This window comes from Parasteatoda tepidariorum, chromosome 10 (genome assembly GCF_043381705.1).
Source record: "Parasteatoda tepidariorum isolate YZ-2023 chromosome 10, CAS_Ptep_4.0, whole genome shotgun sequence".
Classification (NCBI taxonomy): domain Eukaryota; kingdom Metazoa; phylum Arthropoda; class Arachnida; order Araneae; family Theridiidae; genus Parasteatoda; species Parasteatoda tepidariorum.
Window position 1 is genome coordinate 41,586,851 of NC_092213.1, and position 15,085 is coordinate 41,601,935.

The 15,085-nt window shown below is 28.0% G+C and overlaps 1 long non-coding RNA gene across 1 annotated transcript; it reads left to right on the forward strand.

Moving 5' to 3' along the window:
* The first annotated feature begins 992 nt into the window (after positions 1 to 992).
* Positions 993 to 8,908, forward strand: LOC107437689 (uncharacterized). The gene is made up of 3 exons (XR_006225584.2): positions 993 to 1,249; positions 3,334 to 3,535; positions 8,686 to 8,908. It is a non-coding gene; the product is annotated as an uncharacterized lncRNA (long non-coding RNA).
* Positions 8,909 to 15,085: the final 6,177 nt, after the last annotated feature.

The window sequence follows — 15,085 nt, forward strand, 5'->3', positions numbered from 1 at the left end:
GTTAATTAACATTGCAACTTATGGGGAGAAACTTAACCTAACTTTTAGCGTCATTTTGCCGATAATGATCAGGCGTCACAGGTCACATGTGTGGGTATCTGTGATCCTCTTCTTCCTGAAGTGCAGCTATCCAATTCAATTGTCATAATACCGAAAAGGAAAAAAAAACTGACTCAAAAAGCAGCAAGAGTTGTTATCAATGGATACTATCAGGATACAATGCATTTAAGTCACATATCGATAAAAAAGAATTTTATATAATACCGCAATTTTTACAATAATATTTATTTAATTAGAATGATTTTACGCTAATTACTGCTGTTAAAATTAACGGTATATCAAATTTTTGTTCCAGAGCATGTTCTGGTAAAAATTGATTTTACGTAAAAAGTACCGGTACCCTGAGTGTATCGTAATTTAATCCGGAATTTTTTACAGTGTGCCGTAATTCGGATAGCCCTACTTTGAATGAAGAAACCGATCCTTATGGAAATTTACCAATTATATTGTTATTCAGCTACCACTGTAAGTTTTAGTACAGTAATAAAAGCAACGGACATGTTTGAATCCCCTTAAAAACTAGAAATAAATTTCAGATTAGATAAAAACCAATTCTCGCAAAAAAATATATAAAACGGGAAAATTTTAGTGTAATAAATCAATATTAAATTTTTTATGTTAATATTCATTATCCCTTTTCTAATTCTGACATAAAAATACATTCATTACAAATTGTTTTATAACTATGACATTATCATAATTAATATTTATTATATATTTACATAAATATCATTCGATAAGTGACAAAAGAGTTCTCTCTCCCAAGGTTTCAAGGATTCTCTTTAGTTCAAGGGTAGATTTGATAAAAGGGTAAAAGGGTGTGGTCTCTAACAATTAAAGGACCAATTGATCCACCTGATTTTTTTTACGTTGGGAAAAATATATACAACCTTGAAATTCAAGAGCATCTTTGCATGGGATTTTGTCACTTAGGGAATAGATTGGCGTTACTATTTAATTTTTTTTTCTTGTATATTCCACTTCATGTCTAAAATTCAAAAATGCCAAAGAACCAATCAAATCTGTTTAATTGTTAGCATCCCCCTTTTCTTAGTTTTACTTTATTTATAACTTGTATTAAAACAAATAATTTATGCATTAACATAGTATATAAGCCACTGAAAAATAAACTGTTTTACCGTTGCTTATTTTGAGATAGCAAACGTTCTATTTAAACATGAAAGCCGTTGTAAGTACCAGTTGATTTTATTTATAATAAACTGTTTTGATTTATGACAAACATAAAATTAAAATATTAAGCTATGTTGAATAATATAATATTATTTATTATTTCTTAACTAAACAAAATTTTATGAATTGCAATTAAATAAAAAGAAGCTTTTTTCTAAAAAAGTTTTGCAAAAAAAATTTGAAGAAATTACCTTAATTTTTAGAACTTATTGCTTCTTAAGAATTACTATTATTTTTTAACACTAATTATTTATTTTCGCTTGTTATTTTATCTTAAAAATTTTATGCAATAATTCAATAAATAATCAATTAATTTCTTTAACAATTTTAATAGATTTAATTCATTTTCCGTAAAATCTCTATTGAACCTTAGACTTAGCTATTTTTTATTTGGTATCGCATATTTACTTAAAAAGTTTTATTGAAATTAATATTTTTTCAATACATATTTAAATTTCTTATAACGTTTTTCAAAATTAAAACTTAAAACGAAAATATATTCCATAAATTTCTTTTAAATATTTTCACTTTCGCTTCAAATTTGATAGTTATTTATCTTTCTTGATAATAGTCGACAAAATAAAATTTTAAATGAAAATCAGTTCACTAACTATATTAACATCGTTCATGGCAATAATACACTACGCTAATATGGTATATGATCTATAATTTTAATTTATATTAGATACAGTGAAAATATTTTATCACATTTAAAGTATATTTAGAAGAATGCATGAGAACAATAGTATTCAATCCTTTTGAGAAGCGCGCCACAATCAAAAATAATAATAATAAATAATGTAAAAACTTCCAAGATTGATTCAGTGATTTTACGATAATTATTACTCTAAAAATTACCGTATGTCAGTTTTGTTTAGTTACATGTTCCGGCAAAAATTAATTTTACGGTAAAAAAATGAATTAAAGGTCCATATCAGTTAATCTTTGATGGTAGTTTTCGTCGATACGAGGCGGTAATTTTCTGTATAGAGTGGTTCTGCTATTTTTAAACAAGGATTGTAGTTATTTTCCGACACAGGGGCTTTTTACCGTAAAATTGATCCGGAATTTTTTTTACAGTTTAAATAACTTTTCTACTGTTTTTCAAGTAAAACCTCAATGCTGCACCGACTTTAATGAAATCTAACAACAAACTTCAAAACTGATAAACAGAACACTGAATAAATTAAGATAAAAAACGGGATGACAGGCACGCTAAGACCATTTCAGTTGTAGCTGTTGAGAATAGCATTTTGCATACCGCCGATTTATTTCAAGCCAATTTTTCGAGTATTCACTCTTACATATTCGTTAATAAAAAACATAACAAAAGAATTTTTAACTTCTGAATTAAGTTTTAAGAAAGTATAAAAGCATAAGGAAGTTAGCAGTGCAAATTTATAAAAAAAAATTTCAGTTTACTTCAAAATGAAACATGAGAAAAAATTTATTTTTGTTCTTTTGACTTTTGAAAGCTACACTTTTCAGTCTAACTCGTAATCTGTCATCTCAGTAACATAGAAGTAACCTTGTAACACTTGTTGCTTGAGAGGGTTTATTTTTTTCTTGATGTCAGCCCACTCTTAAACAAGAATATCCTTTTTATCAGTTTTGATTTTCTAGATTATGTTTACAAGAACATTAAATTGTGCCATCAAAATAAAAAATGAGAAGAAACAGTTATCGCTTATTAACAGGTTACCAAAGGTAATATTTTAACAATTACCTTATCACGCAATCAGTCCAGAATGAAAAGTTTGAAGTTAAGCAATTTACTCATCAGAGCAAAAATTTACACAAACTCTAATTGGCAAAATTTTTAAATAGTTTAAAATTATTAAAACACCCTAAATAGGGTACAAACTACTTTTAAGCACAAAACTATCCCTGAGTATTGTTTTGTTTGCTCAATACAAAATTTAGCACATTTCTTGTGTCGGGCAAGTAGCCTCGGTAGACAGTATAACTAGTACTAAATTAAAAATAATATTATACTCTGAAAGGCAATTTTTGGAACATTCTTTATAATTATAATAATTTCCTAACTTCATTTATCTCTCTAATGTTATGTATTTATTCCAGATCGCTGTTCTTCTTTTGGCCATGGTTGTATGTGCCATGTGCCAGGTAGCTCCTGTCTACAACTACGGATACAACACCTACACCCCTGGGGCACGTGTATCTCACTACGCATCCTCTGGCTATGCAGCTGCAGCTCCTCATTTTGCCTATAACTATGCATATGGTGCTTATCCTTACAGACACTGGTAAATGGCTTTAATGGGTGAGTTTAATTTCAGAGAAATTAAATAGAACATTTGTTTTGCCAAAAAAACTATGGTGATAATTATGTCTTTAAAAAATCTTACCAAACATTTTCTAAAGTAAATAACTACGAAAAACTCAAAAACATAAACCTTATATTGAATTCTCAAAACACCCATATAAATGCATAATATTAGAATCTCTAAAAAAAAAATTTTAAGTGTGATTATTTTGAAAAATAGAATGGCTCAACTTGGCATCATAGTTATAGCAAGTTTGATGGGTATTAGGGTTCAATTTTTGTTTTCAGTTTAACATCCACATTCAATTCATCAAAACCAACGTCACTAAACTGTGATTTAAAACTGATTTTTTAATTCAGAAATAATTACAAGGGAGCGTTGTTGTGTTATTTTGTTTCTAAGAGGTTAGTATCCTGAATTTACATGCGATAAATCCGATAATGAATCCAAATTACTTTTAAATTTTAATAAATTTTATAAATAGTGTTTTTTATTTCCATTAGCAGGTAAATTGGTTAGTATTTACAAATTTATTTTGCACTATTTATAAATGTTTAATTAAAAGGCTAATTTGGAAACTATTAAAATTAACTCTTTTATAAGACTGTATAAAAATGACGACTATATTTTTTTGTAAGTCATCAGTTTCTGAAAAAATTCTTAAACAATCGTGATTATCTCAAAATATTTTATAATAAAATAATACGTTATTTAGATCTGTTCATCTTTTTAATTTAAAATAGTAGTTTGACGACATAAAAAGAAATAATTAAAGGGACTTTTAAAGAGAAAATGATCGGAAAAAAAAAATTTTTTTAACTGACATGGAGTGTTTTTGTAAATTGTATGTATTAATTTTGAAATTCAGTTAAAATTTAAAAAACTTATATTAATGTATTTACAAAATTGCAACACATTACAAAATACAATACAATAAAAACATTACAAAATACAACAATAAGAACATACAAAAATCATCCCCCGTGTCTCAAAGGCCAACAGCAAATCTTCAGATTCATTGAAGGAATAAAAATCGACGCAATCATAACTTTTCGCTTCACTTTAGCAGTTTTTTAAAAAAATTAAATAAAAAAGTCACTTTTAATGCATTTTTCCCCAAAATTCTGCGTTTCCATGAGCTTAAAACCACAACAAATAGTTTTGCAATAACTGCTTCAACAGGACAATCTTTAGCAATCTAATCCGTTATAAAACTGTGGGAAACATACTTCCCATAAGCTACATTAGATTTTAAATGTTCAAGGGGAGTTATTTTCTCACCGATTATTTCATCAATGACAATGAGGGGCTTTATTTAGATAAGTGAGGGTAACAGTAAAGTTCGTCGTGGGGTCAAGAAAGAGACCAACATTGAGTGCGTTCGTTCATTGATAATTTCTCATTGAGTTTATTTGTAAGCACAGAATTGTCCATAACTCCATAACCTTGTACTTCATAACCTTGAACTCCATAAGAATTGTCCATAAACTTGAACTTCTATGCTAAAAATAACGAATTTTTATAACATTTGTTATTTTTAGCACTGAAGTGAATGGACAATTCATTACATAGGTAAAATTAGTATGCCGCCCTCCTTCCAGTAAAAAAATCGTCTTAAAAATTCGAATTAATTTTAGATAATAAGCTAAATGAATTTCTGTAAACCAATCTCAATCCAAAATACATTTTCACATAACATTACTAGAAAAAAATCGCCCTATTAAGGGTTAAATCATTATATACAGGCTGTTACATAATGATTTAATTAGTTTCAAATAAATAAACTCAAATTTTCATATATATTATTCAGAGTAAAATATGATGGGTTTGGAGTAATGTAATTACGAGCTGCATTTTCGAATTGTTCAGGAAAGCGTTTAAGAGCACTTTTTTTTGGTAAAAATACACCTCAATGTCTATGTATGTAATAAGATACATGCGTAAAGTTTTGTTAACTAATTGAAATTCGGAAAAAATTTAAATAATTTATATATGAGATGCATGTGATTTAAACAAATCACTAAAAAACAATTCAACAAATATAGTTTTATTTAAAATATGAGAAGTTAAATTTGACAGCCTCACATCACAATGTCTGAGTTGAAGTGAAGTATAGGAAATGAAATGTATCTGTAATACAAATATAAATGTAGGAATAATGGAGTCACCTTGAGCAATCTATCTGGAAACAATAGTAAAAACAGTTTGTGAAAAAATGCCACCTTCAGAACTAGTGTGGCTTATCATTACTCGGTCTCAAACATTTCATGTACGTACAAATATAATACTTAAATTATTAATTTTATCTTATCGAAAAATTATTTTTAATCACCCAAGACTAAACGTAATAACACCGTTCCATTTTTATATTTTTTAATACGATACTGCAACTATTGCATTAAGCGTCTATACGAAGGCCGGCACATATTAGAAAAAGCCGGGCCATCAAAAAAAAAATGTTCTTGTGGCTCAACTTAAAGTTATTATATTTAATTAGCTTTAGCTTTGAAATTTTTTTTTTACGATAAATGTCATAGCCTACAATTGTAAAACTAAATGTGTATCACTTTAACTATCTAAGATTTCAAAGTATCTAGCTCTACTCAAAAATAGACGAATATTGTCATGATCCACTTTTTTTACTAGCATTGGGGCGCTGTAACCACTCCTTAATATGCTTCTTAAGCATTTACTTTACCCGTGGAAAAAAAATCTGATTTTAAAAATTTCGATTTAATCCTGTTTTGCACTGATTATTTAACTACTTTAATTAGTAATTTAATTCCCACTTGCATAATTGAAATAATATTGATAATAATAAACTTCCTGCAATACATTTGACGTTAATCCAAAGTGAGAATTATGAGCCTTCAGGTTTATTATTAATAGCCTCTCTTTGTTCGGGGTAATTAAAATGAAATAAAAAGAATGAATAAATGAAATAAATGAATTAAAATGAAAATAAAAATATAAAAAGTTAAATTAATTTAAAAAAACTAAAGTATCAATAATTTTTTCAAAGTTTCACTACAGAGAAAACAAATTCGAGTCAAAACTACCAGAATAAAATTTATCGTGTTGCTGGCTCTACAGAAACACGAAAAAGCTCAGTTGCTTCTACGGAAGCGCTTTAAAAATGATTTTGGTAAAATTAACAATAAAATATAGTTTCGTAATATGTGATAAAATTTGGTTATTTTATCATTATACCATAGAGCAGTGATTCTCAACCTTTTTTTTGTGGCGGTACACTTTTAACGATTTCGAAATTTGACGGCACACAATGAAAAAAAATTAGATTAAAAGTTGCTTAATTACCTATTTTACACTGTGTTGAATAGTTTGTGAAAATAATTTTGAATGTGAAATAAAATAATATGTACTACAAAAGCACATTTATTAAGGGATTAATTATTTCTTTTGACCAATTTTTTATTAGTTAGGTAACAGTTATTTATTTTTTGCCAGTTATTAATTGTTAGCTTGTTTTCTATAATTATTAATTGTTATTTTTTGTGATTTCTTGTTAACTGGTTTTTTTGCTAATCATTAATTGTTAGCTTAATTTTTGTCAGTTATCCTTTGTTAATTTGGTTTTATATATTTGTTTTTTTAGTTATCCTTTGTTAATTTGTTTATTAATTGCATAGCTTACTTTAATGATAAGTTCTTACAACATTTTTTAAAATTGTGCGTCATATACAATTTAAACACTTCCATCTTATTTTAACTTATTTTAAGATTGTCAGAGACAAGACAATCGCCGACAAAGATGTTCACGTGGTTAAAGCGTGGAGAAATTATAAAAAAATATATATTATATATACACTTTTCTCTAATTTAAACTTCACTCATAATAAAAAAAAGTATTATAATTTGTATTGTATCATTTCTAATATTTGGGGGCACATATTAAGAATTTGGCGGTACACAAAAGTGCCGCGGCACAGTGGTTGAGAATCACTGCCATAGAGCATGGCATAAAAACTATTTATTTGGTTAAATTTGTCTTACAGTTTTGAATTTTTCCCCAAATGCGTGGGAATAAGAGCTATAATTTTGAAAACCAGAATTTCAGGTAAACAGTTACCATATGAAAAGAAAAGTATCAAAATTAATGATTTAAATGCCCTATATGTTGGCTTCGATAAACAGAAATTTAGTTTTTTACCAGAAATTTCGTCACCATACAGTGCGGCGATTTACAAAATTTGTTTTTTACGTAAATGAATCAGTAATAATTACCACTATGCAGTTATACACAAACCTGAAAACCGCAAAAGTGAAGAAAAAAACTATTTTTAAAAAATTTTTATAACAATTTTTGTTGTTCTTTCCAGTGGCTTTTCATTATTAACTTTACAAATACATTTTTAGAAGTTCAGCTCACCAGGTAAAAAATACATTTCCCACAAATGCTGCAACTTATCCCAGCCAATACATGATAATAAAGATTCCTCATAATCTCGCAGATTTAGTTATAACTTTAGTACGTAAATGAATTTTTTTCCACTTTGATTATAATTGGCTTTACATTATAAAAGCGCATTTCGGAAAGCATATCCATAAACAAAGAAACACATGGATAAAGCTATGAAAAATTCGTTAAATCAAAACTTATTATCGATTTTTAGGAATCGCTAGCTAAAATAACCACTGCCCAAATTTCAGTACCACTGTACAAATAGTTCTATAGTTACAAGAGAAACACACTCAAAAACTCTTCTTTTTAAAAAATAGTTGAATATCAATAAAAATCAAATTTAAAATTGATTTGGAATAAGTAAATAATCTTAAAGATTCTCATTAAAAAAAATTTTTTTTTTTGCAACGAAGGCTTCTAACTCTTCTGAAACAGCATATAAAAACTATCATTATCTCATTTCTTGACTAACTTCATTTTGTATAACTGCAGCCTGCATACATTATGGAAAAAAATTACAAAAATTGTAAGCTTTGATTTTGTTTATTTGATAGCCGGAATTTCCCTTCAATGAACTGTTTTATAAACTGTTACCCAGTTTTATCAACTGTTACTCAGTTCTATTATTTAAACTCGTAAAAAAATTCAAATTCTTTGATCTCTTTATGTTAAATTTTTGTTTAACCTGTTTTTTTTTTGATTTTTTATGCTTTTATATTTTAGATATAAAATGGAGATATTGAATTCTTGATGGAGGACGAGTGGAGATATGAAGATACTGCTGCTATCTTTAAAAAAAAAATTTTAATTTTAAATTTAAATTGCCTTTTTTTATAAAGAAAAATAAGAAAGTTCCTTCCTGGAACTAAAAATAATTTAGACGTGTTTCTTCTATGTAACTTCAAATCCTGTATTTCAAAAAATAAATTTCTTTTTGTTTCTTTAACTTGTGTCTTATTTTTTAATATTATTTTTTTTTCGTTTCATAAATAATAAATTTATTAAAAAAAAAAGTTCTGAAGATACAGAAATTGGAAAAGCCCTAAAAATTCAAAAACAAACTAAAACACTGAATTTTTTATGTAAAAAACGGAATATCAAAATCTGAAAAGCAGTGTAATGCTAGTTTCCCTAATTTTAATTTATTTTCGTGGCGTTATGATGTTTTTATATAATTACTTTAAATTTTCCCTTCCTTTATCTAGCATCATTATTTATCTTTTTTTTTTCTATAATTATTTCTTGACATATGAGTGTTTTCAAGCAAATTAACACTCACTTTCTGATATGGAACCAAATTCAAATAAATACTACTTAGGGAAATTATAAAAAAAAAAATCGCAAAGTGTTGACCTTTATGTTAGCGATATACAGATAGGAGAGCTGCGAACTTTGTATATTTGAGAAGGAAAACATTTTCGTTCGACCGAATAAAATTCCTGATTTGACAGAATCATAAATAAGTATTTAATTCATTTGCTTTTAAAAAAATTAAATTATTTTCTTGATAATATTCAATTTTTCCACTAATATATAAATGATCTGACAATTTTATGCTTAATTATTTTAGTCAACAAGCCACGATGGCTTAGTGGTTATAGCACTGAACTCTTTATGTGAAGAACTAGTTTTCAATCTATAGAGGATGCTCTCAGCCCAAGCAGATTATGATCAATGTGTAGAAGCAAGTCGTGGTGGCTCAGGGGATAGAGCGCTCACCTCTCAATGAGCTGACGTAGATTAGAATCCCAGCGATGGCTAGTCGTTACGAATTCTGCACCCGGTTGGCACCGATCACAATGCTGACGTAAAATATCTACAGTGGTAGACCGATCACTGGTTAGAGTCCCTTTACCGTCAGACTAACCGTGGAGAGTTTCAGTTCCATGGTTTTGCTCTCCGAGTAACTCAAATGGGGGTTAGTTCTACCAAAAAACTCTAGACGATAGCAAATTTCTCTCGATGCATGATCTAAAAGTTCCCTTGTCTTCTGGACTGGGTTCAAAATTATAAGGCTACGAATTTAAACATTGGTAGTAGTACCCTCAAAATTGTTCAACGACGGTTATAAAATATAATAAAATGTGTAATAGCTTATTCGGGAAATAAATACGTAGTGGTGACCGCACTGTCACCATTAGGCCGTTAGTCACGAAATTGTGGGGCCCTAACCTCCTTGATCCTTCTAGTACGACAATGGGTTATAGCGGGAGAGTTTATTTTAGTCAATAAATAAAACTAGTGGGCTGAGCCCCTTGCTCGCTAACGCTCGCCAACCCCCGAAAATTGCTACGCAATCTTATATGGTTTTCTTCGCAAACGAAGCTCGCTTCCCTCGCTAATAACTTAGGTACATTGCAAATGCACAAAATTCTAAGAATTCAAAGCAATCATTCAAATCCATGTAACAACTTATTTTAAAAAAAGAAATTACATCTTTTTAGTAAATACTAAGTCATTAAAATAAATTTGAATTCAAATAAATGACATGTAATTCGTTAAACCTATTAGAAATGTGCTATAGTATAAAATCTTAAGATAAAATTTCTAAAACTGATATCTCTTTAAAAAGGTTAAAATTTTGGCTATAATTAAGTCTATTAAAAATTGAAATAAGTGAATTGCAATGGAAAAACCTGCATAAACAAATAAATTCTAGTAAAACAAATAAATTCGTGATATAAATCAAAAATCGTCAAATAAATTCGTAATATATAAATTCGTGAAAAAAAGCGCTTTCGACAAAATACTAAAATAGAGATCTATCGACAAAGACTACTCACTTCTGCCTAGCTTATGCTCTCTCTGGTTATTTCAGTTTCCGTTTTTAAAAGCGCTATATGTTGAGCCATCTCAGCTAGATGTGGCATGTGACATTTTTAGCTGCAATCATTGGTCGATTTTCCAGCGTTGCCATTTGGGGAGTTGTAATGAGGCATTTTTTTTGTCGCCGTGTAAGAGAAATATATATATAGATAAAAGACGATTCATTTTATAAATAAATATAAAAATAATTAACTAATTCATAGCTAAGATGAAGACATAATTATTCACTATCTCACGTATCGAATAATAAGTAATTCTGCTAATCAGGCTACATTTAGTCGAATACTAAATAGAAGTGAAATTATCTGGAGAATCACGTTTTTGAATAAAAACGTAGTTTCAATAGTTAAAAAATAATCATAATAATAAGCAAATAAAAAATTACTTATAAATATAAAACTTGCTGAACTTATTTAAAATTCATGTATTTGTTGAATTCGAAAAGTGAGCAATAATAAATTTGCGCGAAAGTGACTTTATTTCTGAAATAAAATAAATCCCTGATTTAATAAAATACTGAGAAAGCACGGGGAAAATAAGAAGAAAGGTTTTTAGAATATAATATTTCCAAATAATTAAAAAAATCATTTCTATTTTTTTTAAAAAAAGAGGAAAAAACAAAAGAAGAGGAAAAATTTAAAAGCGATAAAACAAAAATAATGAAATGATATAATCTCGTCATCAGCTCGCACGATTATATCTTTATATATGCAAAATGGATGCTTTCTAATATTGTATTAATATAGCCAAAGCAAAATATATCAATACAATAATTGTGAGCAGCACCAAAGAAAATTGTAACCAAAATAAAACAAATTAAGTAAAAATTACGAAATAAAACAAATTAAGCAAAAAATTTTAAAGTAAAATACATAAAAAATACAAAAGGTAATATATAAAGTGAGTAGTGAATTCAGATGAACTTACACATACCGGTATCCATCAAAAATAATTTAAAATATTTTCGTAACAAGTTTGCCAGATTACAAAATATGAAAATAGAAGCGTAAATAGAGGGAAGAGTCATCTTCTTATGGCACGTTCTTACTGCATAACTGAAATGCGCTTTATTCGTTAGTTACCTTATATTGGCCCGAAAATGGATGTATGCAAGACAATATTATGCAAAATAATTTAGAGTTTATAATTAATAAGGTTGATTTTTAATTATACCATTTTAATGATTTTAAAGAAATTATTAACATTTATTCAATATCAGAGGCAACATATTTTCAAAATCTATTCAAATATTGGCGTATGCAGATGATTTAGGCATTATTGCAAGAACTGTTCCTGCATTAAAAGAAGCTGTCCTTTCTTTGGAGCTTGCTGCTAGGGATATGGGACTAACCATTAATACCAATAAGACCAAATGCATGCCTGTACTTACTAAATTAAATTCTAGTGAATCCTATCTGGAGATTGGCTCCCACACAGATTTCAGACTGTTCAGAATTTTACTTACCTTGGTTCAATAGTTACTGCCGACAATAACATAGACAATGAGATTCGGAGTCGTCTAATTTGTTCAAATAAAGCTTTTTATGGTTTAAAACGTTTTTTCAAATCCTCTCTTTTATCAAAAAATACAAAACTTTTACTCTATAAAACATTAATTAGGCCAATACTTACCTATGGATCTGAGACCTGGAACCTAACTCAAGCTGGTGAAAATAAAATTGCCATTTTTGAGAGAAAAGTTTTGAAGGCCATCCTTGGTGGGATAAAAATAAATAATTCCTGGAGAAGACGATATAATACTGAATTGTATAAAATCTAGAGAGAGCCAGATATTGAGAAATTCATAAAAAATAAATCGAATGAACTGGGCAGCTCACATTTTCAGAAGGAATGATGACTCAAATTTAAAGAAAATCCTATTACACAAACCCCTAACGAACAGGAAAAGAGGTAGACCCAGGCTGAGATGACTGGATTTAGTTGAGAATGATTTCCTTACTCTATAGGAGAAAAACAGGCGAACAAGTGTCAAAAGTAGAGAGAAGTGGATTCGAATTCAAAGGAAGGCACTGGCCCACGCTGGGCTGTCTAGCCAGATATGATGATGATGATTACGATTTATTAAAAAAAAATTATAAAATTGTTTTGAAGATTTTTATCGACGGATTTGCCCGAATTGGATTTGCACACGGTAAGAATATAAATTTAGTCAACAAAGAAGCTTTTTAGAAAATTAATTAAAAACAATTACTTACAATTGGGTATACTAATGCTTACGTCACAGATCGTNAGTGTCACAACACTGGCGAACAAGTGTCAAAAATAGAGAGAAGTGGATTCGAATTCAAAGGAATTCACTGGCCCACCCTGGGCTGTCTGGCCAGATATGATGATGATGATTAAGATTTATTAAAAAAAATTTATAAAATTGTTTTGAAGATTTTTATCGACGGATTTGCCCGAATTGGATTTGCACACGGTAAGAATATAAACTTAGTCAACAAAGAAGCTTTTTAGAAAATTAATTAAAAACAATTACTTACAATTGGGTATACTATAGCTTACGTCACAGATCGTGTTATTCCTACGAAATTTAACTAGTAAACAGCATTTTCTGTGAACCTGATTTTTATCAACAAGTAAAAGCATCAAACGAAGTGTCTTGTTTATAAGTCGCTACTCGCCAGGTTGGAATTGTATTAGTCTAGTTCCTTTGGAAATAATTTATATTATTGTTTTACCGAAGTTTATGAATTTAGTAAACATATTTAAAACTCAGTTTATTAATTAAACTAAAAGGTAAATGTTATTCCTAGTAAGTGGAAGTAATTGTGCTTTTTTAATATAATACCCAATTAACTCAATGATTTTATATAGAACTTAATAACATTAGTTGGGTATCCATTGTTTTTAATCAAATTTTGAAAGAAACTGTCTATTTGTTTCTTGGATAAAAAAAAAAAATTTCAGATTCTTTTGATTCTATTCATTTGATTAAAAATGGAATTTAAATAAATTTTTTTATAAACATTAAAATTCCAAGTAATTAGTTTATTTATGTTAAATTTAAAATCATTTCTCTTATCCTATAAATCAACAATGCAGATATTTTCGTCTCTTTTAATACCTAAATCCAAAAAACTAAAATTAAAACTAATATTATCGTCATGTTGACGAAGTAAGATTAATTCCTCGGGGTAAATACTATTTAGCAGAATTGTGCAATTTTGAAAATTAAAGATAATTAAATCTTCAATAAATCTAATAACAATTTTAATATTAAGAGAATAATTTTTTCATCATATAAAAATAAGTTAACTAAGAGAGTTGAAAAATTAGATTCTTCTGGTTTTCCCACAATTTGAATAAAAGTATGTTCTTCTTTGTAAAGATATATATTTAAAAGACAAATATTAATTAGAATTTCCAAATAATCAAATTCGCAATTAAGGATATTTTTATAATCATAGTAATAACTCAAAAAAACAACTTTTAGTTTAAAATCTAAACTATAATATATTCAAAAAGTTATAAATATTCGCTAATTTTTTACACTTGCATATTTCATCAATATACATAATTTTAGCTTAGCGTGTTTTAGGCAATTAAATAGTCTCTTTTTTTTTTAAATTTTCTCTAATAATTTCATGCCATATGTGAATTTTCCAGTAAAATTGAAGCTGACTTTGCAATACCGAAATAGTTTCATAAAAGTACTGCTTTCTAAATTGAAAAAATCGTAAATTATTTACCCTAAATTTGGCGATATGATATGTCTAATTTGAGCTTATAGTATTTGGACAAAACAAGACATTTCTCAAAATGTTCTCTAATTATTTCTTTTCGTGCATAATTATTTTCAATAAAATTCTCTTTTAATTTGTAATGTGGAACCAATTTAAAATAAATTCCGCTTTGCAAAAAATCATAAATAAATTGTAAATTGGCTAGCCTAATGTAAGAGCAGCACTTAGTACGATATCACTATGATATCAGCGTGTTTTCAACTAAATAAATCCTTTTCTGAAGAAAAAATTTAATAAATTATTCCTAAAATATATGGATATTTCAAACAAATTGGTTCTCACTTTTTAATATTGAGGCATTACTTATGTTAGGTTTATACATAATTTGAACTTAGCGTATTTCGAACAAAACAACTTTTTTTTTCTACCTTTTTTTATGGATGGTGTTTTTTAATAGAAATGTAAACAATAACAATCTCGAGCTCGGCACCTACTCTAGTTCCGGTTAAAAAGTTTGCAGCTGCTTACTACATGTTATTCTGATAGGCGATGTTTTCAAACGGATAATTTTGTTTTCAATAAAAGAAATA